Raw genomic sequence first — 27,749 nt, 5'->3', positions numbered from 1 at the left:
ATTCAGGAATAAGGGACTCTCCAAAATGCGGTAAGAAAGGCTTTTACATCATAGCAATTGTTTGAAACATCAGAAGAGTCCCATCATTTGCATTAGGACAGGAGAGTCTATTTGAATCTCTAGTTTAGGGGTCATGGGGGCAATGGGTTGACAGTTGAACTAGATGGTCTTAGTGGCCTTTTTCAACCTTAATGATTCTATAATTCTTCTGACTATGAGGTAGAACCAGATTAAACATTCAGATCTTTCAAAAGTGATTGAAAAGAACTGAATAAATATATGTGAGATAAGTAGTATTTAGCATGCATGTCTTGGTCAGGAAGTTAAAAAATATACAGTAATCATCAAAGAGGATTTATCTTAGAAAAGAAAAAGCTATTTCAGACTTCAGTCCAGAGCATCTCAGTGCTCTCCAGGCAAGGACAACTGGACATTGCCACTGTTAGGAGTTCCAGCGCTCCATGATGTTTGTCCTCTCTTTGCCCTTTGGAGGCAGGTGCAGTCACAGCTTCTCTCCCCAGGGATGGTTACATGTTGGTACATCCTCTGCTGTGCCAGAGGAGGTCAGGATCTGTAATTTTCCATTACTGTCGCTTATCAAATGTCAGCATTCTGCTGACCTTCAAGAGCGTCTGCTCCCCCTGTTACTGTTAGGACCTAAAAAAGCTCTCTTCCTCATTTCCCTGCTTAGAATTTACATGAGGGGCTCCAACCTTGGGTAAATCATATGTAAAAAAGGAAGCACCAAATCTCTTATCTGTATAACCACTTGGCTTCCATTCAGCCTGGTGCTTTTTCCCGTTCTTCATCCAAGACACCTATTTCCTGCAAGTGATCAATACTGAAGAAATTTATTTCAGTGTTTTGAAGGATTCTCAGCATCCTCGGAGATCTTAAAACACAGAAATTGCTCTGGCAGCAAATATAAGAAATCTGCTCAGGGACATGATTTAGCTGAGGTTAGAGCTAGGATGATATGGTTAGAGGCTGTGGTTGGACTTGATCTTGAAGGTCTTTTCCAACCTGAGCAATTCTATGATTCTATGATTCTACAATCTGGAGATTCTTCCTGAGTTCAAGGCACATAATCACTTAAAAGAGACTCCCCTTTTAAGTGGTATGATTAAGTGACGTGGTATGCTTTAGAGATAAGAGATGGATCAAAGAATCCCTACTGGCAAGAAGCCTCAGTGACCCAATTTTTGTCATTTTATGTGGGGGAAGTCCGTAGTGGTTTTGATATTTACCCTATAGGGTTTCCAAGGCATCCACCTAGAATTATAGAATCATTTGAGTCGGAAGGGCCCATTAATGATCAACTAATCCAACTCCCCTTCAATGTACAGGGACATCTACAGCTAGATCAGGTTATTCAGAGCCCCATCCAGCCTGACCTTGAATGTCTTCAGGGACAGGACATCTCCCCTGTGGAGCTACATTCAGATTAACTCCAGATAAAAGGCAATCAATCTGTGTCTCCACTGGGAGTCGGTACTATTCCATCTTCTCATAATAAGTGGGCTAGGTACGGACTGTACGTTTCTGGGATTATGTGTGCTCTTAATACAGCTGAAGCAACCAACACTAAACAGTAATTTAGGGGTATAGGCACTCTAGTTTTGCCTTTAGCTGCCTTTGGTTACCTATAGAGAAATGATGAGATGAGAGAACAAGTGTTGAGGGATGCAGAAATAGAAAACAGGAGGTTGTTATAAATTCCCAAATCACCCATTCTCATCAGGATTTCTACCAGCAGTCAACACTGTTTATAAAAGAAAGCAGTAATATTGGAATTGACAAATGGCAATCCTGAGTTGTCCTTCCAGACAGTGTGCATCCATGGAAAGTCTTGACTTGTGCAAAAGGAAAGAATCTACTGCTGAAGATGTGGTTCTTTGATTCCTTTGCTCAGCTTTAACGCTAGCCATAAGACACCTTTCACAAGTGTGGGAGTTGGAAGTCTTGAAGCAAGAACACATTATCATCTGATGAAAGATGAGGTAATTAATCTGCTACATTTGGATATTTCTTTTTCTGTCCACAGATGCTTCATAAGGAGCTGTTTTGATTTGGCTTATAGAGGATATGGAAACCTCCCTTTAGGTGAGTAGGGAAAAAATGACACCTTCCCATCCAAGTAAACCATCAAAATGTAATTTTATTTTTGCATCTATTTGTTTGGTTTTCCTAATGCACTAGAGAAATATTAAGTGTCATAAATGCACACAGAGGAGAATAGCTATGTACAAACGTACACCCAAAAGAAAAGTAACTCATAACTTAAACCTCTCTGGTTGATATGTAGGAAATTACAAGGGTATTTATTAAAGATGGATAGAAGGAAAATCCTTCATATATGAAACAAGCCAATGGGACTCACTAGTACAGGACACAGAAGGAAAAGATACGAAGTCATTCTTCACACTATGATTGGCCATTAATGACAAGCAGTAATTAGTAACATAAGTAACACTTAGGCAGTGTTTTTAATCTTCCACATTCAGCTCTAGCAGTAAGGTGTTTGGGATAGCATTAAGGCTACTTAGGAGTAAAGCATGCCATCTCTTTTTTGACCTTTTGATCATGGAAACATCATCGCAATGAAAAAATATCTCCTTTTCCAGATAGAGGAAAAAGTTATAAGTGTCGTTGATCAGGACTTGCATGGCAAATGTTGCCATTCCAGCCGCTCTTCGTCTTCTGCCTCGCTATGCCTTTTTTTTTTTCATATTCCATTTTCAGAAATTGATTTTGATGCAACCCTCAACAACATGTTCCGTAAATCTTCCAAATTCCTTATAATCCCAGCCGTTCACTCTGACCACCATCTGGTCTTTCTCTTTATCACTTTCTTTCTACAGATGGATAATCTTCACTTGTCGTAAATTCAATGAACCTCGGTTGGGGTTAGGAGGAGAAGCAGGAAATAAATTTGCACCTGTAAGAGTAATATAGTGGCCCTTATTTTCCTATATTGTTGATTACTCATGGATAATTTGATGATCAGTGGAACATTTGGAAACGCACTCATCACCAAAGGAGCCGTAGGTCAACTACTTCATTCTACTAGGCATCCTTTTGCCTCCCTCTAGTGACAAGGACTTGGGTAGAGGCTGAGGGATCTCATCCCTTCATCAGTTCAGGAAGTCACGGTGAAGGCCTAAGACCCTCAAAGTTGACAGTTAAAAAATTAGTTGCTCATAGAGAGCTTCTCCAGGACAATTGTGCCTGGAACACTGTGTAAAAATATCTTGTCTGTTACCAGCTGATCAGTACTTGTCATCTTTCTGTTGTGATCAGCTACTCACAAAAGGAAGATTAAATATATGTGTTTGCAGCACTTAGTTACAGAAAGACATACATGAGCATTTACCTGTGGCTGAAATATGACTACTAAAATCCCAGTATCTCTATCTGGAAGTATTGGTATAAAACCAACTTATTTCTTAAAAAACTTTGGAAAACTGCCTGTACATGCTAATGTTATATATGGACTCATTTAAGCCTCTCTATGGTGGAAATGACAGTGATTCATGATCTATATTTTATCAAATGCAATTTGATAATGCAACTGAAGGAATCATGAATATCTAGTAGTCAAAGAGTTTGGCAACAATCACTTGCTAAAAATTGGCTTTGAGATAAGCTGTTATGAATGTAAAAAAGAGCTCACAGAAACTCAAAATATTTTCCCAGTGGAAGGGAGGAATGAATGAAGAAACGAAGGAGGAAGAAAGAGAGAAAGAAGACTAAATTAACTGCATTTTTCTACTGGTAATTTTAGCAACTCTTCTCTGATGTTTTTTTTCCCAAAAGCCTGGTTGAAAAACAATCACCTTGAAAAGATTTGAACCTTATTTCTGGAACAATTTGTATTTTAAAAATAAATCTGCCTTTCACTTTCATTTCAAAATGCCTATTGCTTCCCTGTTTCAGTAGAAGAGCTCAGGGGTTAAGAGAGCTGTCCTAGGCTGAGAAACAATTTGCAGCCTTGGATTTGAAATGGTTGCTTAGCAGTAAATGTCTCCTTACGTACCACTCCCTGCTGGAGGTGTTTGCTATTTCATATATATAGTTAGCTATAAAGATCATATGTAGGAATATATAAAAAGATATATTAATAGGAGCTCCCTCTCAAAATCAGTGTTGAGCATAACTGTAAAAAGCCAAACCCTTTTAAAAGCAGTGGAGCATCACATAGAGGCAGCAGCTCAACCAAATCGATGTTGCACACACAGAGAACAGGTGCAAACATCAATTTGTACAGAGCACGATTCTGAAAGAGTTTCTTAGGATAATTTCTTCATCTCAAAGGGAACATTGGGATGGTACTAAATATAGGTCATTCTTCATTAAATATTTTGTATTTTGCTTAATATATGTATATTTTTATTCCAGAAAGGACAGTTTTGATCATGTAGTTCATCCTTGGGCAGAATGAGACCATTGAGTTTCATCCAGATTTTCCTGAACTTAGCCCAGAAACCTGGGTTAGTACAGGCCCTGTCATTATCCTTTACTTTTGTGTTTTCTGATGGCTCCGTGAGCCTTTCAATTGCAGAGACTTGCTGCAATGTCAGTATCTCAGATGCTGTTGTGCCCATAAAAAAAAGCAGCAGCAACAAACCTTGCAGAAGGAAGATCTGTATTTATCTGCAAGATAGATAAAGCTTCCTTTGTCCCATCCCATCCTGTGAGTTTGCACAGGCACCAGCTATCACTTAGGCTCTTCTGCTTAGGCAGTCAGAAAGGCTATTAATGATTTTCTCTTTCTGGTCAATAGATCACAGGGAGAAGCTGGCTGGCTTTTACCCAGACCAATGGAACAGGCTTTCCATAAACTACTGCTCTCTTTTGGCCTATTTAGGTCAGGAGTTAACAACCCTTATCACAAGCAAGGGTTCCTGTCCTGGCGTTTAAAGTCAGTGCACGCCAAGCACACTGCCAGGATGAGCAGCCCCTCTCATCCCGTTAAAGCAGGGCTGAATTGCAACCTGTGCCTGAGCGCTGTGGAGTGAACAACGCTGCAATATGCTGCCAAATACTCACAGTGCATCTTGAGTGAGTTTTGCACAGAGAGCTTTTCTGGTCTAAGACACGAGATAAAGGAATGGCATTAATTCCCTCTTTTTAGCAGAAAACAGATCACTGGGAGTCTGTCAGACAAAAATGAGTAGGTCATAAGGAGATGCACCACCAGTCTGCAATAGCTTTGGCCCTATTAGTGCTCTCCCAAAGGGGTTAAAATATCTATCCTATCATCCTATCATCAGTGGAGTGAGTTGTGCAGGTCTCAAGACCCCTTAGCTTTCTGCTCAGATCAAGTGTTAGCCTTCTCACCATGAATGCCATGCCCCAGACCTGGATGGAGAGAAGAGGTGAACAGAGGAGCAGTGTGTTCTTTTTCCCTCCACAGTCTACCATGCATATTCACACCCAAAACCAAGAGAATGATGGCCATTCCCAGTGTCTCAAGACAACAGTGCTAGCCAAACCGTGCTTTCCAGATGGGTTTGCCCTACTGTTCTCTTTCACCGATAGGACAGCTGAGGACAAAAACTGAGCTAATTTCATTGACCACTTTCTACAGCTGAGACACCTCAGCCAGCTGGCGAATGGCACCAGGACAAGAGGGAGACTCTGTTCCCATGCATAGGGCAGCATCTTCTCTTTTCCCTTCATCTCTCTGCATCTCTCCCATCACCCCCTGTGAGGAGCAGACCAGATGCCACCAGCACGAGGGAAGCAGAGGACAAGGACAGTCAGTAGCAGCTGCTCTTCTGAAGATGCCAGCGTTCACCCTGCTACTGACCAAAGAACATGCCAAGGGGAGTTACAGCATCCTCCTCCCCTTTCTTCTCTCCCCACTCCCTCCTGCCCCAGCAAAGCAAACAAGGCAAAGGGCTCTGTTGTTTTAGACCCCTGAAGGAAAAGAAGAAGGAAAGAGATGCCCATCCTCCCCAGCAGGCATGTGACAAGCCACAGAAGAGCAGCACTGCTGCCAAGCCTGGTGACTAAGGCCAAAGAGAGAGGAGATAGAGAAACACAAGGGCCTGCTTGTTTGGGTTTTGTTTGGGGAGTTATTTGAAATTCAGCAGCGACTGGCATTGGAGAACAGAGTCCACTCAGAGCCTCTCTCTTCCCATTCATCCCAGCTCAGCAAAGCAGGGAAAGGGGGGGATGCAGGCTGAGGAGCAGGAAAAACAACCAGTCTCCTTATAAGAATATCTGCCTGGTAGACTGCCTCTGCCCATGGGGAGGCATTAGAACCAGGAATCCATCACCATCCGAGGGAAGTTGCTGTGGGATAAAGGATGCCCACAGCAGCCTGGCCAACACCTCTCCTTAGCAATGCCTTGGCAAGCCTCCTTCCCAGACATTTTTTCCCTCTGCTTCATTTTCCTCAGGTGTAACATAAGGGTAATACATGCATATTTAGGTAATCAGGACATTCCTATACTGAAAGCTGTAAATAAGTGAAGTCATCCCTAAGGATCAGAAAAGTAGGAAATAAAGACACAGATTGGGCACAAGTAAACAAGAGAGCCAGAAAAAAAACAAAACAAAACAAAAAACCAAAAACGCCATGTGTCAACCTAGAAGGCATTGGTGGAGACATTTCCGGACAAAGTGAATCATTCTTGTCATGCTAAATTCCCAATTTTTGTAGGCCACAGGCGGATTCTCACTGGCTTTGTTCTTCAGAAGAGTAGAGCTTGGCTTTCTGTGTCTTTAAGCATTTGTTTCAGGGTATTAGCATTTGGAATGCCTGGGAAACTGAAACAGGAATGACTCCACCATAGCATCAATCTGTTGGCTTCAGGATGGGGAACTTCTAACATGGAGTGGGAGCAAAGGAATGGGGTTATACAGCAGGAAACTGATTCTTGGCTTTGCTCTGGAGGAGCTTATCAGTGCCCAAACTGATAAAAATCTTTGAACTAACACCTAAAATATTTCATCTAAAATTTGGGCAATTAGATCTAGTGTCTAATTTAGTGCTTGTCAACCCTGCCTGTGTCAGGGGGATAATCTTTGATGTCCCTTCCAACCCAAGCCATTCCACTTGTTAATCATCTCTAAAATATTGCATATATTACTTGAGCTCGTTTTCAAGGAAGATGAATACACAGTGAGGCTGCATTGTAGAGAAAGACAATTAAGATGACCAGGAGACATCAGAAAAGACTGATATATCTGGCCTTCCAAAAAGAAGGTGAACAGAAGATTAAAATGCTATGCTTAAAGGCAGAGAAAGAAGCACTAGGGGGAGGAAGGAAAAAGGACTCTTTAAACTAAAGGGCAGTGCTGCCATGAGAATAAATAGGCTTAAATTTTCATATATATATATACACACATATATATATGTATCTATGTGTTGGGTTTTCTACTTACCAGAAAAATTATCATTCTAGACAGTCAGTCCTGTATGACTAACAAGGCAATCTCCCTGTTATCATTCAGATGGAATTCACTGGGAAGGCTGCAGGGTATGTTCTTACAGTCCTGTCCTTTTATATTTAACAGAGATGGAAAAAAACTTCACACTCCTGTAGCCTCCATCTGTAAAGCCAAACTCGAAAGTGGCTTTTGCATCAGTGTTCTTCTCTATTCTTTGAGATGCCTTCTGGGGTTTTCTCTCAGGTATTTGGTGAATCATCAGAAACAAGATGAAAATTTTCTGCTTTAAACTTACATTAAAGCCCCGGTATCTCAAGGACCTATTGTGACATCCTACAGACATGACAGCTACCTTCTGCAGGAAGGAGAGACTCCTTCCTGTAGAAGACTCATTTTTACTTCAGGTCTTCCATCTCTAATGCCTTATCATCGAAGATACAGGCATTTTAGGGGTCCAGGGCAAATGTCAGAGAGGAACTCTATCCTGATAGGATGCCCAGAGAGGTAGCGGAATCACTATCCCTGGAGGTTCTTATGACAGCAGCAGATGTGGTACTGAGTTTTAGTGGGAATGGTGATGATGGGTTGATTCAACAAGATGAACATAGTGGTCTCTAACAAACTTAAAGATTCTATGATACAGCATGATGTCAACAATCAGATGAATGTGTCCAAGACCAGCAGCACTACTCTGTCCACAATGAATTACCTGGGAGCCCTTTTTTGAGCCATAGTCTCATGGTACATCTCCAGGATTTGCTGGGCACCACAATACTGGGTACCAGATGCCCCTTGTTCATACACTCACTTCCCTCTGCCTTAAATTTCTCTCCATGTCAAGGTGAATGGAGGCAGTACAGATGAAAGAAACTTGCTGAGCCATGTCATTAACATGACAGAAATATCTGCACATCAGGAAATCTAACAGAAGAGAAATAGAAAAAGCAAAATATCTCAGTCTGAAAGAGATCCTTTCTGTGGTAGACACCACATCCCTGGAGACATTCAAGGTCAAGCTGAATGGGGTTCTGAGCAACCTGATCTAGCTGTAGACGTCCCTGTTCATTGCAGGAGAGTTGGACTACATGACCTTTAAGTGTCTCTTTCAACTCAAATTATTTTATAATAAATACTCTAATCTTCTCCCTTCATTATTACCCCATGTTGCATCTTCATCTCAGTCACACCTACTTCACTCATTACCTTGTCCACTATGTGTACATGCACATTTGCAGCTTATGGGTAGGATTCTTCTGTTTTTCTCCACATTGCTGTGACTCAACTTCTATCTCATGTTTAACTCTCACCTGCAAGTCCAAAGTTCCTGTTGGCACATTTCAGTTGCTTATTTTTAGGCAAACTGATGTTTAGACTTCTAAAAACACGACTCATGATCTCCAAACAGTGAACCTAAAGGACAAACCCTTTCCAGCCAGGATGCTGTTAAATGTAGCTATGATGCCAGAGAGACCTTCACTCCTTGTGAACTGCTCCTTTCAGTTTCTAGGATGCTACTGTTAGAGAGACAGAGCTCCTTGGAGACTGAAAGAAAAGATGCAGAGGCAAATGCTTCTCTCCTCACAGAGACAGTATTCTGTCCTTATTACTGCTTGGTAATCTCCTAGTTTTTTGGGGCATACTTCTGCCCTCAGATTCTGCCACAACCAGTGTAGTTTTCACACTGTATGGTGTTCTTCGATGAAATCAGAATTCCTGGAGTCATGCAATTATAAGAGACAGATTACATTAGAAAAGAAAATAAATACAAATGGAAGTAGCAGTTAAAAAAATATCCCTACTATCATTGCTGACCACAGTTCAAATTCCAGACTACTAATTGTAAAAATGATTTTTAAAGGAAAAGACTTCTAAGAAACTCAAAATGTAAAGGGGCCCAATTTCACACTACTCAATTGTGTTTGTTTGTTTGGTTTTTTAATTTTTATTTTAGTCGTGCTAGGTGAGCAAGATTTAATGCATAGGCCATAAACCTCACCATTCACGCCCATGAAACACTCAACAGGACTGTGCAATTCACAGTTAAACTCAACCTGGACACAGCATCTAGCCCTGGAAGGAAAGCCATTGCTGACGGCGTGACCTTGCTCAGAATGTCTCTCCTCTTCTAAATCCCCTCCTCTGCCTGGCACTGTGCTTGTTCCTTGGCACTGATGTCTTCTTTGGTCTGAGTGTCCCTTATCACTTTGCTCACATTGTGATTTTAGATTGGATGCCCTACAACACTACCTTGCTTGCACTGTAATCATACAAAAAATAATAACAACAAAACAATAATAATAAATAAAAAAAACCTATCACCCTAATTAATACAAATGAAGGCTAAAAATATGGATATTTCAATGAAAAAAAATGGCTTCTTCTCAGGAGATTACTGGGGTAGACACATTCACATGCATTTTATTTATAGCTCTAGCTTTACCGCAGTCACTCAGTCAAGCATGGTCAGGACTGTATATAGGCAAATGCAGTTCACTTCTCCCCCTTCTCAGCTTTAAAAGGCAGAAAACAGCTTGCCTAGAGTGTTTGCTGTGAATTTTATGAGCACGACTTAATCATAGAGATAGAAAACAGTTGCTCGAGCAACACAGCTGCAAGAAAGGGAGGTAGATCCACCCATCTCTGCCCCCCTGGTGTTATTGATTGGGCAAAGAAAACAGTAGAGAAATCTTTAATTGAGACCCACTGGGAACTCAAGTCTCATACTGGTATATTACAGCTTGGGGATATTTCTCATTGCTGGTAGAAGAGAGAACAGTCTTGCCCGTGACCATGCTCTAGCTTGCTGTCTGCAGTCTCCAGTGCTGTTGTGCAGCTGAGACCAGATCTAAACCCAAGGGTTAAAGCAATGAGGAGGGAGTGAAGTTCCTGTTGGAAAACTCTTTCCAAGAAACATTGCCTTCACTGGAGCTTAGCCCTCATCACTTTAAGGAGAATCTTGGTTCTCCATTCATTCTAGGGTCTTGTACCAAGTCTTTCTCCCTTGAAAGACTCGTTCCATTCAGCACCACTTGGGAGCTTCTAAATCAAGATAGAGTCATGCCTCTAAAAAGTTTGCTCAACTCCCACCACAGGACGGTTGCATATGGTTATCACGGGTTGAACCCACCAACTTAACTCATAAGATTACAATAACTCCTTCTGGTGTTGTGTGCTGGCTTTATGTGGCCTTGTCTTCCCCAGTCTGAAGCACGTTATTCTGCGAAGAGATCACTTAAATCAAATCAAATAGGGCCAAGGCTACAGCACCAGCTACTGAGATGCTAGGAGTGATGATCGAGAAATAAATTGGATCTACTTCATCTTGCTGTCATCCTGTTCCCTCCAGTCACTGCCACAGTCTCTCTCTCCCAACACTCATTCTCAGTGCCGTTGAACCAAGGTGCTTCTTTGTAATTTTTTTTAATGCTTTCCTAGAAGAAATTAAAAAAAAAAAAAAAAAAAAAAAGTTGTTTTCTCCATGATCTCCTCAAATTTTATCCTGTCTGGAATTTGCCACTGAATTTAGAATAGGTATCCAAGTCACATAACCATTAAAGGGCCTGCATAAAGGCAGTAACCACAGCTAACCTGTTGACCAGCTGTGCCTTGTAATTGCTTTGATCTTCACTTTTCCTTGCAGACTACAACCCCCTCCTCTTACGCTGTACTGCGATAGGTTGGTAGAAATCATATTAATTCCAATACATCCAGGAGTAGATCTGAACCAATTTCATCCACTATAAACCCGTGCTCTGCAGTCACAGATGTCATCTTTGTCATTTAGATCTACCTTTGTCTGTTGGCTTGAAGCAAACAGGAGGGGAATCAGAATCTGCCTGACACAGCAAATCGAGGGAAGAAAAAAGGGGAATCAATTTTTATAATATGTGTTTGGCACTACATAATAGATATAACTCTAAATGCAAGCCATAAAGTTGGAGAGGCTTGTAAATTAAATCCATTCTGTCCCTTTTAACTAAAAAGTGACCTTACCATAGAATTAAATGTGATTTTTATCCAGTGATCTATGGAGCTGTGAAAATGGCTGATGGTTGCAGTGTGTGTGCTATAGGACAGAGAGGAACCCTCTTATAGGTATCTCCACACAGCTCAGCACATGAACTGCTGCTTGCCTCACAGTTAACCCAGAGCCACAGTATGGCATAGGATTTTCACCTTCTCTCTACCAAAAAGAGGGTGACCATGTACATTCTGAGAGTCCGTGTTCCCACAGGTTCTGGCCAGGCACTGAATGGGACAGTGCTGCTGGAGAAGTGCTTAATCATATTAGGTTCTGAAAATCAGGCTGTCTGCGCAAAAGCAAGATATCTTTGTTTTATCCTTGTTCAGTTTACAGGGCCTTAGCTACACTGCAGGAGGAGGTGAGGATTAGAAGTAGCCTGAGGTTCAGCAAAATGATAGAATGAAGGAAAAATTGGGGGTGGAATGTCCTTGATTGTTCATGTAGTGATTCCATCCCCCTGTTTCAATAATCATACAGGAGAATTTGAAATACAAAAGATTTGACATTGGAATTTAGCCCAGAGAACACAATTTAGGATGCTCCTGAATGGTTTTAAACAGCCAGAAATTATCAGGCTTTGTCTCACAAGAAAATATAGTTTTGAAGACTCTGCTGGGTTACAGGTTGGCATTCATGCATATAGGCTATCAGAGCCTGCAGGAGATGCAATGCTCCCAGGAATATAATCAACACACGATTGAAGGCTGTTCAACTTCCAATCAGTACAGCAGTGAAGAAAATCATTTCCCCACTGCCATGGGTGAAACAGATGCTCAGAAAGGCAGTCGTGTGTCTCCTCATCAGCACTGAGAAGTGGTGCATAGGAGGAGCCAAGATCCTTCCCAGATATTTAATGTCACCGAAGCTTGGATAAAAAGTAGTGCCAATTCCCCTGTCCCTCTGGCTCTCTCGGTTTTTCCACGTGTGCACTGAGAAGGTGTTGAACTGTGAGCCACAAGCCTCCATCAGATGGCCAAAATGGATTCAGGAATTCAGCCCAACTAAGTTAACATTATGTTAGAGACTCACCTCAGATGCCACATTGCACCATGTTCACCTCAAGTGGTTGTGGGGCAAGCCACCAAATTCAAATCCACACTGCTAGCTGGGTTACTCTTCAGGACACTCCAGGTTATCATCAAAGTCTTGTCCTAAGATGTGGTTTGTGTATACTAACTCCCTCTCAGCCTGCTCATCTATGTCAATGGCTCCTTTCTCATTTTGTTCTTTCACTTCTCTGTTATTTAATTGCTAGCAAAGGCAAAACCAGGTGCTATCCAAGGGACAGCATGCCCCAGGGATTATCACTAAAATACTGCAAACGCTCTTAAACTCCACGAATAAGGAGTAAAGAGATCTATAAAAAGTTGGTTGAACAGATTACAGCAATGCTCAGCCTCTGTCAAAGTTTCTTCTAGCTGCCATGGGGTTAACAGCATCATATTTACATAGACTTCCCCAGTATTCTCTCACTTCTAATATTTACAAATGCTAGATTTTCTTCTTCCAAGGAAAGAATGTTTAATCCTTTACCAAGTCTCAGCCACTTTTGGGATCTTTGCTCACTGAAGTTACAGATTATATGAAATCAAGGAGAACCATTAGCAGCTGATGACTGCATTGATCAAAGCTGATCTTCTCCGTTTCTTAGCTCTGAATTCTTTTATAATATCAGTGCAGAAATGCCAGGCTTATTGCTGTTATTGTTTCAAGATTATTTATGGTTAATGTTTGGCAAAGCCCAAATGCTGCAGTCACCCAGAACCTGCAATGGATCAAATCAAGAACATCAGGATGGGGAGACTTGCCAGTAAGAATCCTTGACTACAAAGCAAAAAATAAAATAAAATAAAATAAAATTTAAAAATCCAAGCTTTGAAATAGCAGTTGAATTCCCACAAACAGAATTTTGTCTGCCTGTTGTGCATCAGCTTTTTGTCAACAAGAGATCTCCCACCCTCATTCTTTTTGGTACAGCAGTACTGGGAGGCACCTAGAGTTAGGCAGCCTTAGAACAGACAAGAACCAAATTCCCCTACTTCATGAACCACCAGTCCAAATGTTCCTGAGACTGAGAATCCCTAAGAAAGGGCACAAATAAACTCTCTGTCAAGAGATGGGAACAGCTCCCCAAGAGATTCACGGATGTTTGGAGCTTGGCTGGAAATGGAGCAAGATCAGAAGACAAACTAGTCTCATCCTTGCCAATAGTTCACTTTCCACCTAATTGAATCCAGAGAGTAACCATCTGACTTGTGCTCAAGACCTCTACAGTTGCCTTACTCAAGCTAGATGCTGTACCACCCACAGATACCAAGGGATAGGACTTAAAAGAGTTCATCAAGAGAAGTTTAGAAAGTGGGCAGTCTTGTGCAGTAGCCTGGGAAGGAATAAAGCACAGTGACTTCAACTGATTTGCCCTGTTGATTACCCACAAAACAGCCAGGCTACTTGCCACAAGAACAGAGAAAATAGGGTATAAGTAGAAGATCAGTCGCCAGCATTTGATGAGGGGCTGATGGCTGGACAATTACACCTCCAGAATCACCTTCCAGACCAAAAGCCAATTCGCAGAGCTGAGCTCCCTTGCTGAGCTCCCTTCCAATTACTCATTCTCTTATTGTCTAAGGAGTTGCGACAGACACACTGACGTTTCAGATTAAGGACATCTGTGTAGCAGGATGTGTACTGGGCCCTGGGTAGAAAGGGCCTCCACCCCATTTCTGGCATTTGCACAAGGGTGATTGATTTCCTTCCACCTCTTCTCCCCCACAACTACAAATAACTTCCATGGGGAGATTACTCTGTCTGTTCTGTAATCAACAGCAACTTCAAAAGGGCTTAGTGCTAAAGGAAAACCTCAGAGGACCAGCATTAAGTGGGAAACAAACATAGCATTTGGGTTGTAATTTGAGGTGGGAGGCTGGGGTTTTAATAACCACATCACTACAGCATGCTGTGCACCTTGCAGTTCATAAACTGCATTTATGAGTACAGGAAGTTACAGGAAGATTTTTTCAGTCCATGTGAAATGCAGCCATGTCTGGTGTGGAGCATATGACGCGTTTGGTTGTGTTTGGAAGCTGTATTTAGCTCTCCTATCACTTCCCAGCACTGTCACTTGCATATAAGCAGAGTCTGGTAAACAAACTCCAGGCCTGGGAAAAGTCGTGTCCTATTTAGATCCAACCATCACTTCTAGAGATGATTTGAGCAAGGGAAGGGAGGTGTGAAAAATCACTGCTTTGTCCCACATTCTCCTCACCACATAAAATGGAAAGTATTTTGAGCTCTCGTACAAAGATATTGGCGTTTTTTCAAGATAGGAAGGCGATGTTTAATATCCTGAATTTTCTCTTCTTCCTCTATTGTTTGCTTTGTTTATGTGGGAACAAGAATGGATGTTCTATGGGTGGGTCCCAGAACTCAGAGCAATGCAAGAATATAGTAGGACCCCTTCCCAGGCAGAAAATAGTTGGATAAAGAAAACAAAATGACCATGCAGGGCTTTGTCCCAGTGAAGAGCAAGGATAGCTGATTTGCTGAGAATAGAAATGCTGTGTCTCACAATGATGCAAGTCTTTGCTCCCATTCAAAGCATCTCCACACTCTTCAATTTCAGATCCTTAGTTCCCTTCAGACTTCCCCTTCTCTGAGATACCAAGCCCAAAAGGTGCTACCATAGAGTCCCAGCATGGTCTGTCCTGAAGTATGTCCTGCAATACAGCCTCCAGTGCTTTTCCCAGGAAACCTTTAAATGCCTTGTTGACCTTTTGCTTGCCATATACAAGCCAAATCAAGTAGGCAGCCCTTGAAAGCATCTGAATCCAATGGGAGAATCAAAACCTCACAGCATTCATGTTCCATCTTCACAGAATCACATGCACTTCAGATTGAAGGGGCCACTGGAAATCGCCTAGTCCAATTCCTTCCTCTCCACCCTTCATGTTCCTTGGTCTTGGGAGGAGGCAAGGCTCTGGATTGTGGTTGCCCTATTATAGAATGGCTTATGTCAGAAGGGACTATCTGCGGATTTGCTTCCCTTCCAGTGGCATTTCTATGCCTGCAGGAGATGCCCATGGACAAGCAGTTGTGTAAATCCAGAGGGTGTGTTGGGTACTTCTGCAACCATGACAACCCTTGCTGCACAGGATGCCTTCCTAATATTTCCGTGCATCCTACTGAAATGAATTCCACAACTAACTGGCATTTTGCTGGGATCTCTCCCTGCTTCCCCTCTTGCCCTCCCAGTCTTGCTGTGCTTCTGACTGTCACCATCTCTCCTGCTGGTAGCGGAATCATCTCCATCTGGAGAATCTGGAAGTCCCCACAGCATTGCTCTCCCTATTAACATTTCTAAAACCCCCAAGCTGGCAGGAAAAAGCAAGTCACACAGGACTTGTTGTTTTTTACATTGCTCATATTGCTTTTTTTTTTAAGCATTCAGAATATGAAGCAAACATACATTGGCTCTTGACTTCAGATGCCTTCATGGCTGATCTGAAAGTGCCATGCTGAATAACTGAATAACATTATATAATAACTGAATAGCATTATATCACATCCATTGACTGCTGAAGCATGGACAGGTCCAAGACCCACCATCCTTCTTTCCCTCAAGAATCTGTATGTCCTTCCATGGCGTGCTCTGTGGAGGTAATCCTTATCACAAGGTCTTAACACTCTTTCAAACCAGTTGCCCTCACGAGGGCACACCTAGCACAGTGACTTCTCCAAAATCTAAGCCCATCTCTAGATCCATCAAAGCTTCTCAGGAAAGCTGCTATGTCCCACGTGCAGGGTGAGCAGCACATTAGAACACTGACTAACCACTGCCAAACTCCTTTCTAAGCATAGATCCCAGGAGAGCTCAACCTGAGCACTGAGTTCTCTCTTCATTGACCACTGACCCTTTAACACCACCAAACACCTACCAAACAGCAGGCGTACAGGCTACTAGGCTACTGAGATCTTTCTATCCTTCCATTCCTGATTTCTGCCATCAAAATTGTAGGCTTTGCTGCAATTACCTCCACAGAGACATGCACGTGCAATAATAGAAGGCTCTTACCATCACCTACACATGGTGAGCTTGCATCAACCAAAAAGTAAGGTGCTCACCCTTGCCCTTTGTGTGTGTAATGTTGAGGGGATTTTTTTCTGTAATTAACCCTTGCTTTTAACTCAGTAGTCTGATCAGATTGTAGAACAACATCTGAGAATGGAAATCAGCAGGCCAAGCTCTTTAGTACTTAAAGCATCAGCGCAGCTACTCAAAATCAGATTTCCCCTTCTTCACTGGCATTTGATTAAAGCCTTTTCAAGCAGTCTGTTCCAAACTCTAAATGCCTAAATTAGGTGATAGAGAAAACATTTCTTTGGTCTGGAAAATGATAACAGTATGCATCTCAACTGTGGTCAGCAGGAAAATTGCATTCGGAAAACATGCATTGTGTGAATTTGTATGGGTGTGTGCACGTGCACTAACGCAAAGTTTTGGTAGAGCTGACCAGAGCGTGGGCATGCAGAGACATAAGTAGCATGATCCTAGTAGGGGGAAGGCATTCGTAAACCTGGAGTTGAGTCTAGAAATAGATTGTGAGAGGATCAATTTTTGCTGCATACTGATTTATTCAAACCTTCCACAGTGGCAAAGCCCTTTATAACAAAATATCTGATTACAAGACTATGACCATAAATCCCGCACACCCTCCAGCAATGGCCAATGAATAACTGACTTGTTAAGGGAACAGACCTGCACAATGAATAAATCTACCAACAGGGCTTTCAATACAAAAGACCCCATTGGGACAAATTTCTTTCTGAAGGTGCATCGACTTTCATTTGCAGGAACCATCAGATATTTGTTTCAAGAAGAAGACAGTCATTGTTAGATTGCTACTAAACAATATGTAGTATAAACCAGGCTCCAGCTCTGGGCTTAATCTGCTTGTATATCAATGGACTGGACCATACAGCAAAGCCTTTTGCAGAACAATGTGTTATACAAAGTCTCCTTTGTATGTAAAGCATGTACTTGATCCAGGGGGAACACAGCAGAGTGAACAGGAGGCTCACACCCTTCCAGACCCTCAGTCATAGAGAGACATTAAGAAAACATGGATTAAGAAAGTATAAGGAAACATTATTTGGGAGGAAAGTTTAAGGAAAGACATTCATGCACAGTCAAAACACAGGAAGTAGAATTTGTGTTTGGTTCTTGACTGATTATTTTCATCTCATAATCGCAAGGGAAGGATTTCTTATTTGATGATCAAGGGGCCTGGGAAACAAAGCCAGGCAAGGAAGAAGACAAGTAGACCCATTTAATAGCTGAAACTCTACCCTGAGACTTACTGTTTGGCAGTGGGTAAGATCTTCCCCTTGGTGGGGATTGCACCACAGCATCCTTTAAAATCAAACCATGGTGTTCTGCTTTGGGTAGCTCAAGCTTTCTGCGGTTTACGGAGCAGTAAGTTCAAATGATTAGCTGAGAGGTGCACAAGAAGATAACAGCACAGATGGGACAGAGATAAAGAGTTCAGCTCAAGATCCATTCTAGCATGGGAATCATGATGGCCCCTGTCCCAAAAGCATTTAGAGAGAGAACTCTTAATGTATGTGGAATAGGTTCATCTGCCAGGAATGGGATAGTCCTAATATAGAGTCATTCTGTAAACAGCGAGGACTTTGTTATAGGTCAGATGAGCTCAGAAACCGAGGAAAAATCTCCATCTAGGAAGGCCAGCCTGATGACAGGCAGGAGACAAGGTGAGCATGTAGGCGAGAGTGCTGAAAGGGTAGGAAGACGTATCACATCCTCAGGCCAAAACTAGAACTTCAGAAAAAGAACCTGGCAACAATATATGCTGGTGCATGCACATCACATGCACAAAATGGTGTCCCGAATGCATGCAGATTTCCTCTGTCCTCATCTCAGGCTACATTAGTTTAGCAAGCAGCAGCTCTATGTGGAATGAAACACCTGCCTAAAACCCACAATGCTCACTGGAAAGAGAATTTTATATTTGATGTAATTTGCTTCAGATATATACATCAGCTTAATATAGAGTACATCACATAAGATTACAGACATTTGTTTCCACTTTTGCCTCTACAAATATTCCAATCCGGTAAAAAGTCATTTCCTTAGAAGGTTTCTGTTCATTCTGCCTCCAAATGCCATTTTCTTTCCCCAGATCCCCTTGTCCCAGGAAAAAGGCACAGCACTTTATGTGACAAACCTTGCAGTTTCAGCCACTCATTCCTTATCAGCTGGCCACTCCTTGATCAATGCTTTATAAAGAAATATTCAGAGGAAAAAAAAGAAAAAATGCAGAGGAAGGTAGGACATCAAACCCTGGTTTGATTCTGATAATATTGGTGGGGGGACAGTCTGCTCCAACAAATTAAAATCAGCAGATCTCTCATTTTCTCTGACAGAGGTAACCAATTTAAATTTTCATAAAGGGGGCAGTGATGTGTGTCTTTGCGAGACAGAGTCACCAATCTAGCAGCCCTCTAATTTAAAATATTATCTTTCTTTTCCTTTTTTTTTTTTAATTTTTTTTTTTTCCCTTTCCCTGAGAGCCTCCTTGAGCAACATGACAGATTATCTCAACATAATCAGACTGATACAAAACCCTCTCTCTGAAAGGCACCGAGAGGAATTTCTAAGCCCTAGACCTGGTGAAGAAAAGGCTTTCTGAAGGGACCTCCTTTGCTGCTCATTTTCCTCTTTATTTAACAAATGTTGTGTTTTGTAGCCTTAGCGTTACTGCAAGCCATATTAAAGAGCCAACCATCACACAGAGTGCCCATAGGAGAAAAGGAGGTGTGCCCTCCATTTGAGCTGGCTTGCCAGGTTGCTCTCCAAGTGGGGATTTTGGATTCCAGTTGATGGTTCTTTACTTTGGAAGAAAATTCCACCAATATTGTCTTGGGGATGGGCAGTGGGAGGGATAAGGTTTGCAAGGTAGATGGGACCTTCTGTGCTGGGAGACTGGAGGATGCTGAAGATTGGGATGTCTTGAGTTGGACTTGAGGATCCTCATGGGACCATTCCAACTCGGGATATTGTATGATCTTATGACTGCATGATTCTATGATCTGCATTGACTCCAACCTGGAAAAACAAGGATTGCCACAGCTCTTTGCCATAGCAATTTAGGACTGGATCTGTGGATCTGGGACATGAAAGACCATGTGGAAATGGACTCCAGTGCAGATGGGGCACTAAAATACTGTTTTCCTTGGCAGAAACATGGTTGAATGCTGAGTTTGCTACCCTACTCTGGCTGAGAAATTCTCTTTCCCACCTCGGCCCCATCCCCTTTCTTCCCTTGCTTCAGTGCTCAAAACCCCTCATCCACCTGAATACATGGATGGGCAAGCAACCTCCATTAGCAAGTCACAGTTATAGTGCACTTTCATTCCAGCACCTCCTGCCATACCCCAGGCAAGTGGAAAACACCAAAGACTTGGGATAAGAGCTGTAAGAAGAACACATGATATGCACCAGGAACCTTTGCACTTAACCTGCAGCCACATTGAGCTGTTTCAATATTTGCTGCAAATTTGGAAGATGCTCCCTTGTAAACCCCCAGGCCAGGTGGCAGCTCCCTGTGCTTTGAAGGCTCACTCAGGAATGTGAATTTTCTCCAATGGGAGGAAGAGAGGTAATTACAGAGACAGTCTGTCATCCATCTTGAAGAAAATATTCTGCTTTTTTTTTGCACCTATCTTGGAAAGGTGGCAATCGGGCAGCCCTTGACCCAGGATCAAGACAAGGGAAAGACTTTAACTCATTTGTTTACCAGCACAGGTTTCTTGGAGCTAATTAATGAGCCAAGCTGGTATCCTGCAACAGGTACCAATGATGATGACAGGGGATTTCCTGCATGCTACACTTCTGCTCAAGGAGAAGATGAATTTGGATGAGATGAATTTGATTGTGCCATTGAACTGCTTGCTCCTCTCTATCCCCAAAAAGGAGGAAATGAAAAGCCATGGGAAAGCCCTCCATCATCATCCTCCCCACCCAGACCAATGACTGATTGTTGTCTGTAAAATGCTCTGAGCAGAAAAGTACTTAGATAAACGTGTGTAGGGTCTGAAAGACCACCTGCATCAACAGAGTGAGCCCTTGGGGTTGAGGATGCTGCATTCCCCCTTCTTGGGCATGGGGATGAGCAGGGCTGCAGTTGTGCCCACACACTGTATTTGCACACCCGGAGATGCTCAAGCAGCACCTACATTCACAGAAGTACTGATATCGGGGAGAAGTGTTGAGGGGGACAACTATGTGGGGAGGAAGTGATGTGGATAAATAGAGGGGGGGAGGGAGGGAGCAAAAAGCACATGGGAAGGTGATAGCCGAAAGAAGGGGAATAACTCCTGAGGGGCAGCATGTCGAGGGCGATTGCAAGCCCCAACGGCAGGCGGGTTGTTTATTGGATTTTGGGTTGATTTGTTTGTTTTTGTTTTATTTTCTGAGGTGGGGATGTGGAAGGAAGGGTGGGGGCACTGCTCCGGAGGGCTGTGCCGAGCATCCATCTGTGCGCAACGGGGGCGGCGAGCGGCCATCGTCGGGCTGCGAGCGCCATCTCCCCGCCGCTCGCCGCAAGCCCCGGCCGCCCCCAACTGCTCCCCCCGCGGCGAGAAACGGCTTGGGCTGGGGAAGAAGAGGGGTTTGCGGGATCCTGACATTCTCTTCTAGTGCCCCCCAGACTTCTCTCGAGCCAGTGGGACAGCCCCGATGCTATGGGGAGGGCGAAGAGGGAGCGAAGTTTAGGGTGGTTGTAAAAAGGGGACGTATACAGCATAAAGCAATGCAATCGCTTTCCTGATCCATTCTGCATCCCAGCAGGGCTGTCCATAGGGTGGACTAATGGTTCCTGCAGCCCTTTGGCCGTTTCTTAGGATGTGAGTATAATTCATGAGCTCCCCCTTTGCCTACGACACACACAGACATCTCTCAGCCTGGGTGTGGGGTCCAGCACACCTCCCCCTGACTCAGTTTCCCCCTTCTTTGTCGTAAACCCTCTCCACTTTGCAGCTGGTCTTTCCTCAGTCACTGACCCGTATTGGCATGCAGAGCCCAAGGAAGAGGAGAAGAGACTTCAAGCCCTTATCCCTGCACTTGGGGCTCTGCAATTCTATTCCAAGTGCCATGGGAACAGCCAGGAGCACTGCTCCTTGCATATTCTTGCCTGGCCTTCCCATTTTCTCCCCCCCTAGCAGAAGTTAGAAGAAAGGATGCTGCACCCTTTCATAAGATAGAGAGGGGGTCTGATGCCTGCACCCCATGCCTCCCAATCAATCTCCTGTCCTGCAGTTGAGAGCCATGTTCACCATACCCAACACTATACTTCTCCCCAGTCCCAGCCTGGCTCAGCCTGTGGCCACTCCATGACCTCCCTTCTCTTCCTTGGTGAGGTGCTGGATAGAATTTGGGGCCCCAGGTTAATGAGTCATTAATTAATTAGGAACCCACTTAACATGCACGGGGAGTTGTTTGTTTCCTTTAGCAGCCTGGGCTTTGGATGAGATCCCAGCTCTGCGAAGCCTCCAGCCTCGTCTCCCAGCTGATAATAGATAATACAGATATTTCAGCACCAGCCAAAGCAGAGTCATCATCATTAATACACAGTCCTCCCTGCTACGCGGCGGAGGTCGCCAGTCAATTTCAGGGCTCATCCCTCCTGGCTCTCCTTAGGCTTTGCATAGCCAGGAGACAGCAAACCTGGAGCAAATCAACAGGTAAAGGGGCCATGCAGACTGCACCCCAACCTCCCCTGGCCACCCCGATAGGGCAACTCCAGCTTTTGAGGCAGTGTGATTTTTGCTCCACTGCTGCGCAGGTTTTGACATCTGTCAAAGTAGCTTTGCTCTTCCTCCACCTTCCTCCTCCTCCCTTAGCCATCAGCTGTCAGCTGGCTCGAGTTGGAGCTGGATGGAGCCTGAGCCCTGGGAAACCTCAGCTAGGAAAGGGACTGGGGTGGTCAGGGATGTAGGATAGGGAATCCTGTTGCCCTCCATCTCTTTGACCTTGCCTTGATATTTCCCCCCACTGCACTCCTCTCTGTGCATATGATTCACAGGGGTTGTTTCCTCTGCCAGGGCAGGAGCAGGACTATGAGCATGAGTCACAAGCTGGAGATACCTCGCAGAGTTGATTTGCAACCCGGTGCCTTCAATTGCCAGGGACTGATGCTGTAGAAGCCAAAAGCAGGGCACGACCGTGCTGAAAAGTCCCTTTGAAACCCATCTACCTGCTCCCACCACCCCCAACCCCACTTCTACTTCGAGCCTTGACAGAGCCATGGCTGAAATACCTCTCTGCAAAAGTCTGGAGATACATCAACAGCCACCCTCCATCAGCGAATGTCAGGCCGTGAAAGGAAAGGGGGCGGTGGGGGAAGAGGGAGAGACAAATTCTGCGATTCATTCCCACACAGGGTGATTCAGAACAAGATGCTTTGTAATTACGCATCCCTGATGGAGACTCCTTCTTTTCCCCCTCTACCCCATCCCCATAGGAAAGGCTAAAGCTGTGCCTGGGTGCCAGCATACCCTGAGCACCTGAAGCACTGTATCTGTACAATACTCTGATTTCTACATAGGCTAAAAGATAATTTTCTCCTACTGTGTGAAGCAAAGCATTGATAAACAGCACTGTTTTTTTGTTGGTTTTTTTTTTTTTGTTTTGTTTTTTTTTGGGGGGGGGGGGGAGGGAGGAAGCTCATTGCCTCCCCAAACCCACTGCCTACAGCCTTGGAGAGATGAGCGGCAAAGCAAGGAGCTATTCCCAAAAACTCTCCATGAGAAATGAGGAAAGCAAAGAGCTGGGATGGGGGCAGATAGGGGCAGGATTCACACTCAGCTGCCTTTCCCTCCGAGACTTTGTTTGCCAACATTGCAGGCATGGAGGAGTCCCGGAGCCCGTGGAAGCACCGTGGATTCGCAGCACTTTGCAGTACAGCCCCGCTTTTGCTCTGCAGCTCCGTGCACCGATGCCCCCCAGCTTTCTCCCCCAGAAACAGCCCGTCCTCATCTCATTTCCCCAGGACAAAAATGCCATTCTCTCCTTTCTGCCCCCCCCCCTCTTCCCCCCCCTCAACCTCCCCGCATTCTGCAGACATCACTGTTTCCCACCGCCGCTCGATGTTTGCCCACAGGACCCTCATGCACGAAAGTTAAAACTTCCCATGGCAGGCAGCGATTATGCTCTATCGCTCCAAATTGCAGTGAGGATCGGAGGTGGGGGGGAGGGGGGGTTTGGAAGAGGGGAAGATAACCTCCTCCTGGTGTTGTTTCTAGGGGCAAAAAAGCAATAGGAGATGGTGCCCACCGATGCTTCACCCCCTAATGGATGGAGAGACCCCGCAAAACGCATACCGGAGAAGTCCCCATCCCTCCCCTCTTCGGGAGAAGGAAGGGTTGTCAGGAGCCCCTTACCTTGCAGAGCTCCCCAGGTTTTATATCCTCCTTCTTCCCTTTGTCAAATTCCAAATGGAAAGCAGAGACATATCCAGGGGTAACCAACCCAACATAGGGCAGCGTGTGGAGTCCAAAAGGCAGAGCTCACTCTCCCTCCACTCTTGCCTCTACATATATATATACATACACATTTATATATATATGTATATATCGAACGGGGGGGGGGGGGGGGGGGGGGAAATATTCTAAAAGAAACGGGAGTGGGGAGGGAGAGGAAGGGAGAACCTTTGGTGTCTCTGCAGAGAGGCAGGTGGAAGAGAAAAGCTGAAAATAATTAAGCCGGGTTTTGAGGAATCCTTAGGAGAGCGGAAAAACGCAGTTAAAAGCCAGCAAAGCATTAGATCCAAGCAATCAAGTCTTCCTCTTCTTCTTCCCTCCCAAAAATATACAGCAGGGTTCAGAGTAGCTTTCCCAGCAGCGAAGAGAGAGAACAGTCTTCTCCAGAAAGATATGTTTGGTTAAAATCCACTCGTCTGCTTTTCTTTCTTTCTCTCTCTTCTCCCCCCACTTTTTTTCCTTTTTCTTTTTTCTTTTCTTTTCTTTTTTTTTAATTCTGCTTCTGAATCTCTCTCTGTGAAACTAGATCCAGTCTTTGTAGCCAGGGGCTGCATTAAGGATTACATCAGGCTTTTATAAGCTTTCCAGATCACACATTAGAGTGAGAGAGAGAGAGAGAGAGAGAGAGAGGGGAAGGGAGGGATGGGAGGGAGGGATGAAACGCACACACATCCACACGCACACGCACGGATCGGAGCTTTGTAAAACAGGCGGCTATAAGCACGGACCCGAAGTGCCACGGCATTTGCATTGGGCATGCTCCGCTAGCCTATAGGAGGAGAGGATGGATGGATGGATGGATGGATGGATGGATGGATGGATGGATGGATGGAAGGATGGATGGAGCACAAGAGCCAGAAAAAGCTGAAGCGCGTTGGCAACCGGGCAACGCAGCCTCCCCGGGACAACTTAGCCCTAAGCAGGGAGACAGGAGGTGAAAAGGGAGCTGCGGTCGGTGGTGATGGGTTTGGGGCTGGGGGAGGGGGACAGTGGGGCTCTGCCTCCCCTCTTTCCCAAACTTGCAGGAGAGAGGTGCTCGCAGAGGGATGCGTAGGGTCAGGGAGGGGAAGCGGGATGGGGCTCTCTCGGTCCCCATCCACCGCTAAAAAGTCAGGACGCTGGGGGGCAGCGATCCACTCCTTCCCCCCTCCTCCCCAACACCGCTTCCAACCCTGCAGGCGGAAAGGGGGGGTTGGATCTACCCATGCACACCTACCCCCCCTCTGTCCGTTCCACCCCCCCACCCCTCCGTGCTCATGGATTCCCACCACGGTTATGCCAGTGAACAGCAACAGCCATTAACCCTTTCCTATTTATGTATGCGCATTTATTTATTTATGTATTTAACCTCTTTCCTAGCATTCCTCCCACCTTCATCAAGGCACGGCTATTGGTAGTGTGTGTGGGGGGTCTCTCATCCCAGTGCAATACCCCCAGGGTGTTTTTCAGGCTTGAGCAGATGGAGGAAGGTGGGGGGGGGGGGGGGAGGAAAAGTCCGTGCTGTATCCTGGCAGCTTTTGGGTGAAGGTGCTGCTTCTTGAGTTTGAAGCCTGGGGAAGGTGCCCCCCGGTAATGAGGAACTTAATGAAGGAGGTGGGTAGGAAGGGAAAGGGAGAAAGGAAGAGAGCAAGGGGACTCCAGCATCCTGCCAGACTCCAGGACTTGCCCTTTGCCTTTAACCCTTCCTGCTCCAGGAGCAGCTCCTTTCCCTTCAGAAGCAGCCTCCGTCCTTGCTGGAAAGGCACAGACCTGCCTTGTGGGGAGGATATAATCATAAAATCGTACAATGTTGCTGGTTACCCTCACCTGTGCACCCTCTGTTCTAGGGAGAGTTATGAGCACCCTGGTCTCCTCCCCATGGACACCCCAGAGGCACTTTCATTCTCCTTCTTGCCTCCATTCCTTGTCCTTGGCTTTTCTCCCTTCCCTTCTCCACATCCAGCCCTTTCATCCTCTTCTCCACATCACCAAACCCTTTGTATCCCCCCAAAACTTCTAGGTCCAAAAAAAAAAAAAAAAAAAAAAAAGGAAATTTTTCATCAGGAGGAGCTGAACAGTAAACTCTGGCAATCCAGCCTTTCCCAGCCAGCGCTGCAACACTGCTGGCCAAAGACATCTCCAGTCTCAAAGCAGGGACTGGAGCAAAGGGGCAGATGGAGCCTGAAATGCATATTTTCAGCCGACAGGCGGCTATGCTGGATTAACAGGGTGCATGCTCAGAATGGGAATCCCTCCTTTTCTCTTCCCAGCATCTCAAGAATTTATTTGGTTGGCTTCTTTTTTTCTTTGAGAGATGCATCTCCAAGTCACACAAAGATTTATTCTTTTTTTTTTTTTTTTTCCCGGTGTATTTGAGTGGGAAGCAGAAGGGGGCTGGCAGAAAGCTCCCACGTAAAGCATTTGTAAACCCGTGGAGTATCTTGGCCATGACTTCGGGTAGTGGAACAGATGGGGGGCACTCCCTTTCCTTGCACTGGGGCTCGGGCAGAGCAGGGTACAGCTTGGATCTCTCCTATGTTACAGGGTAAAGAAGCTCAGCAAAAGGAAAAAGCATCAAAAAGTACTGCAGAAAAAAAATAAATAAATAAAAATGCCTGCTTACAGCCTCCACTGCTGCCATAGGGCATGTTGGAAATCTCAAGCATCTCAATGTAAAGAAAAAATCACCGATGCTCATTTCTTGCAGCCGTACTTGGGGAGGTCCGTGAACCTTCAGTCCTCTCGTTGAACTAGTGAAAGAACACGACCCCCGATTTAAATACACAGATAAGAGAGTGTTTATCTCCCTGTTTGTCTACGTGTACCCTCCAGGGAGGTTTGGGGTTGAGCAGGCTTGTGAGAAGCCGGTGCTTGCCGGAACTAAAGGCAATGGACACACTTAGTTCCTTCTGTTTTGCACACTTGTGAAGGAATTAAGAAGAAATAGCTCTACCATTGTGTACCAGGATCTGTGAAACTCATTGCTGCAGGATGCTCCTGAGGGCAGACAAGTCCGTTAGCAGAACAAAAGATGTTCTCAGCTCCTGAGGTCTCTTAAAAGCCGAACTTGTGAACCCCTTCCGCCCATCCTACAAACATAACTCGGACATAATCCTTACAGTGTACGGCCTATTTTGTTCCCAGTCTTCCTCCAAACAAATAGTGGGAAGAATATCAAGTGGAAAATTATTACAGCGTTTCCTTATACTAAGAACTGTGGGGTCAAATTTAAACTCGTTAGGGTCAGATTCACATTTGGTAGGGTCGAATTCACACTTGGTATGAATAGATTGAAATTAAACATATTGCACCACACAGAGATATCTTCTCACTGCAGAACTCTGGGTTTCAGCCTTACCAGTTCAACACAACCTGACATACTGGTGAGACTTGAGAAAGCATGGAGAGGGCAGGGAAGAACCATCTCTCAGGAAAATTCTACTTCAGTGGGGAGTTACTTCCCAAGGTTGTGCCATCCGGTGTATTCTTTTGAACTGTTTTTGCTTCAGAGGTTGGGGAGTGGGCCTGAATGAGCAGCCATGCCATGAAGGGGATGGAGAAGTTGCATTAGCAGTGCTTTCCACCTGGAAATTCTCCACAGTTCCCAAAAGTGTTTCTGAAGGGAATCGCTGAGACTACAGCACTAAGATGCTGTAGATTAAAATACAACTTTGCATTGGTAGTTATCCCTTCTATTTCTTATGTAGGGGTGTTGTTCGTAGAATTATGGAATCGTTAAGGTTGGAAAAGACCACCAGGAACATCTAGTCCAACCATCAAAACATCA

General features: G+C 44.5%; 1 protein-coding gene across 9 annotated transcripts in view; it reads right to left on the bottom strand.

Moving 5' to 3' along the window:
* Positions 1–24,661, bottom strand: part of ADGRB1 (adhesion G protein-coupled receptor B1) — a 277,528-nt gene extending 252,867 nt beyond the window's left edge. For 4 of the 9 annotated variants that reach the window (XM_052704254.1, XM_052704257.1, XM_052704255.1 and 1 more), the window contains exon 1: positions 23,885–24,661. The gene's annotated coding sequence lies outside the window, so the exon portion shown is untranslated. The remainder of the gene's footprint in view (positions 1–23,884) is intronic. The other 5 variants (XM_052704261.1, XM_052704262.1, XM_052704263.1 and 2 more) reach the window with 2 other exon arrangements.
* Between the last annotated feature and the right edge of the window lie 3,088 nt (positions 24,662–27,749).

The sequence above is a fragment of the Tympanuchus pallidicinctus genome, unplaced genomic scaffold (genome assembly GCF_026119805.1).
Source record: "Tympanuchus pallidicinctus isolate F22 unplaced genomic scaffold, pur_lepc_1.0 scaffold5, whole genome shotgun sequence".
In the NCBI taxonomy this organism is placed as follows: Eukaryota; Metazoa; Chordata; class Aves; order Galliformes; family Phasianidae; genus Tympanuchus; species Tympanuchus pallidicinctus.
This window is presented reverse-complemented; position numbering and strand designations above follow the sequence as displayed.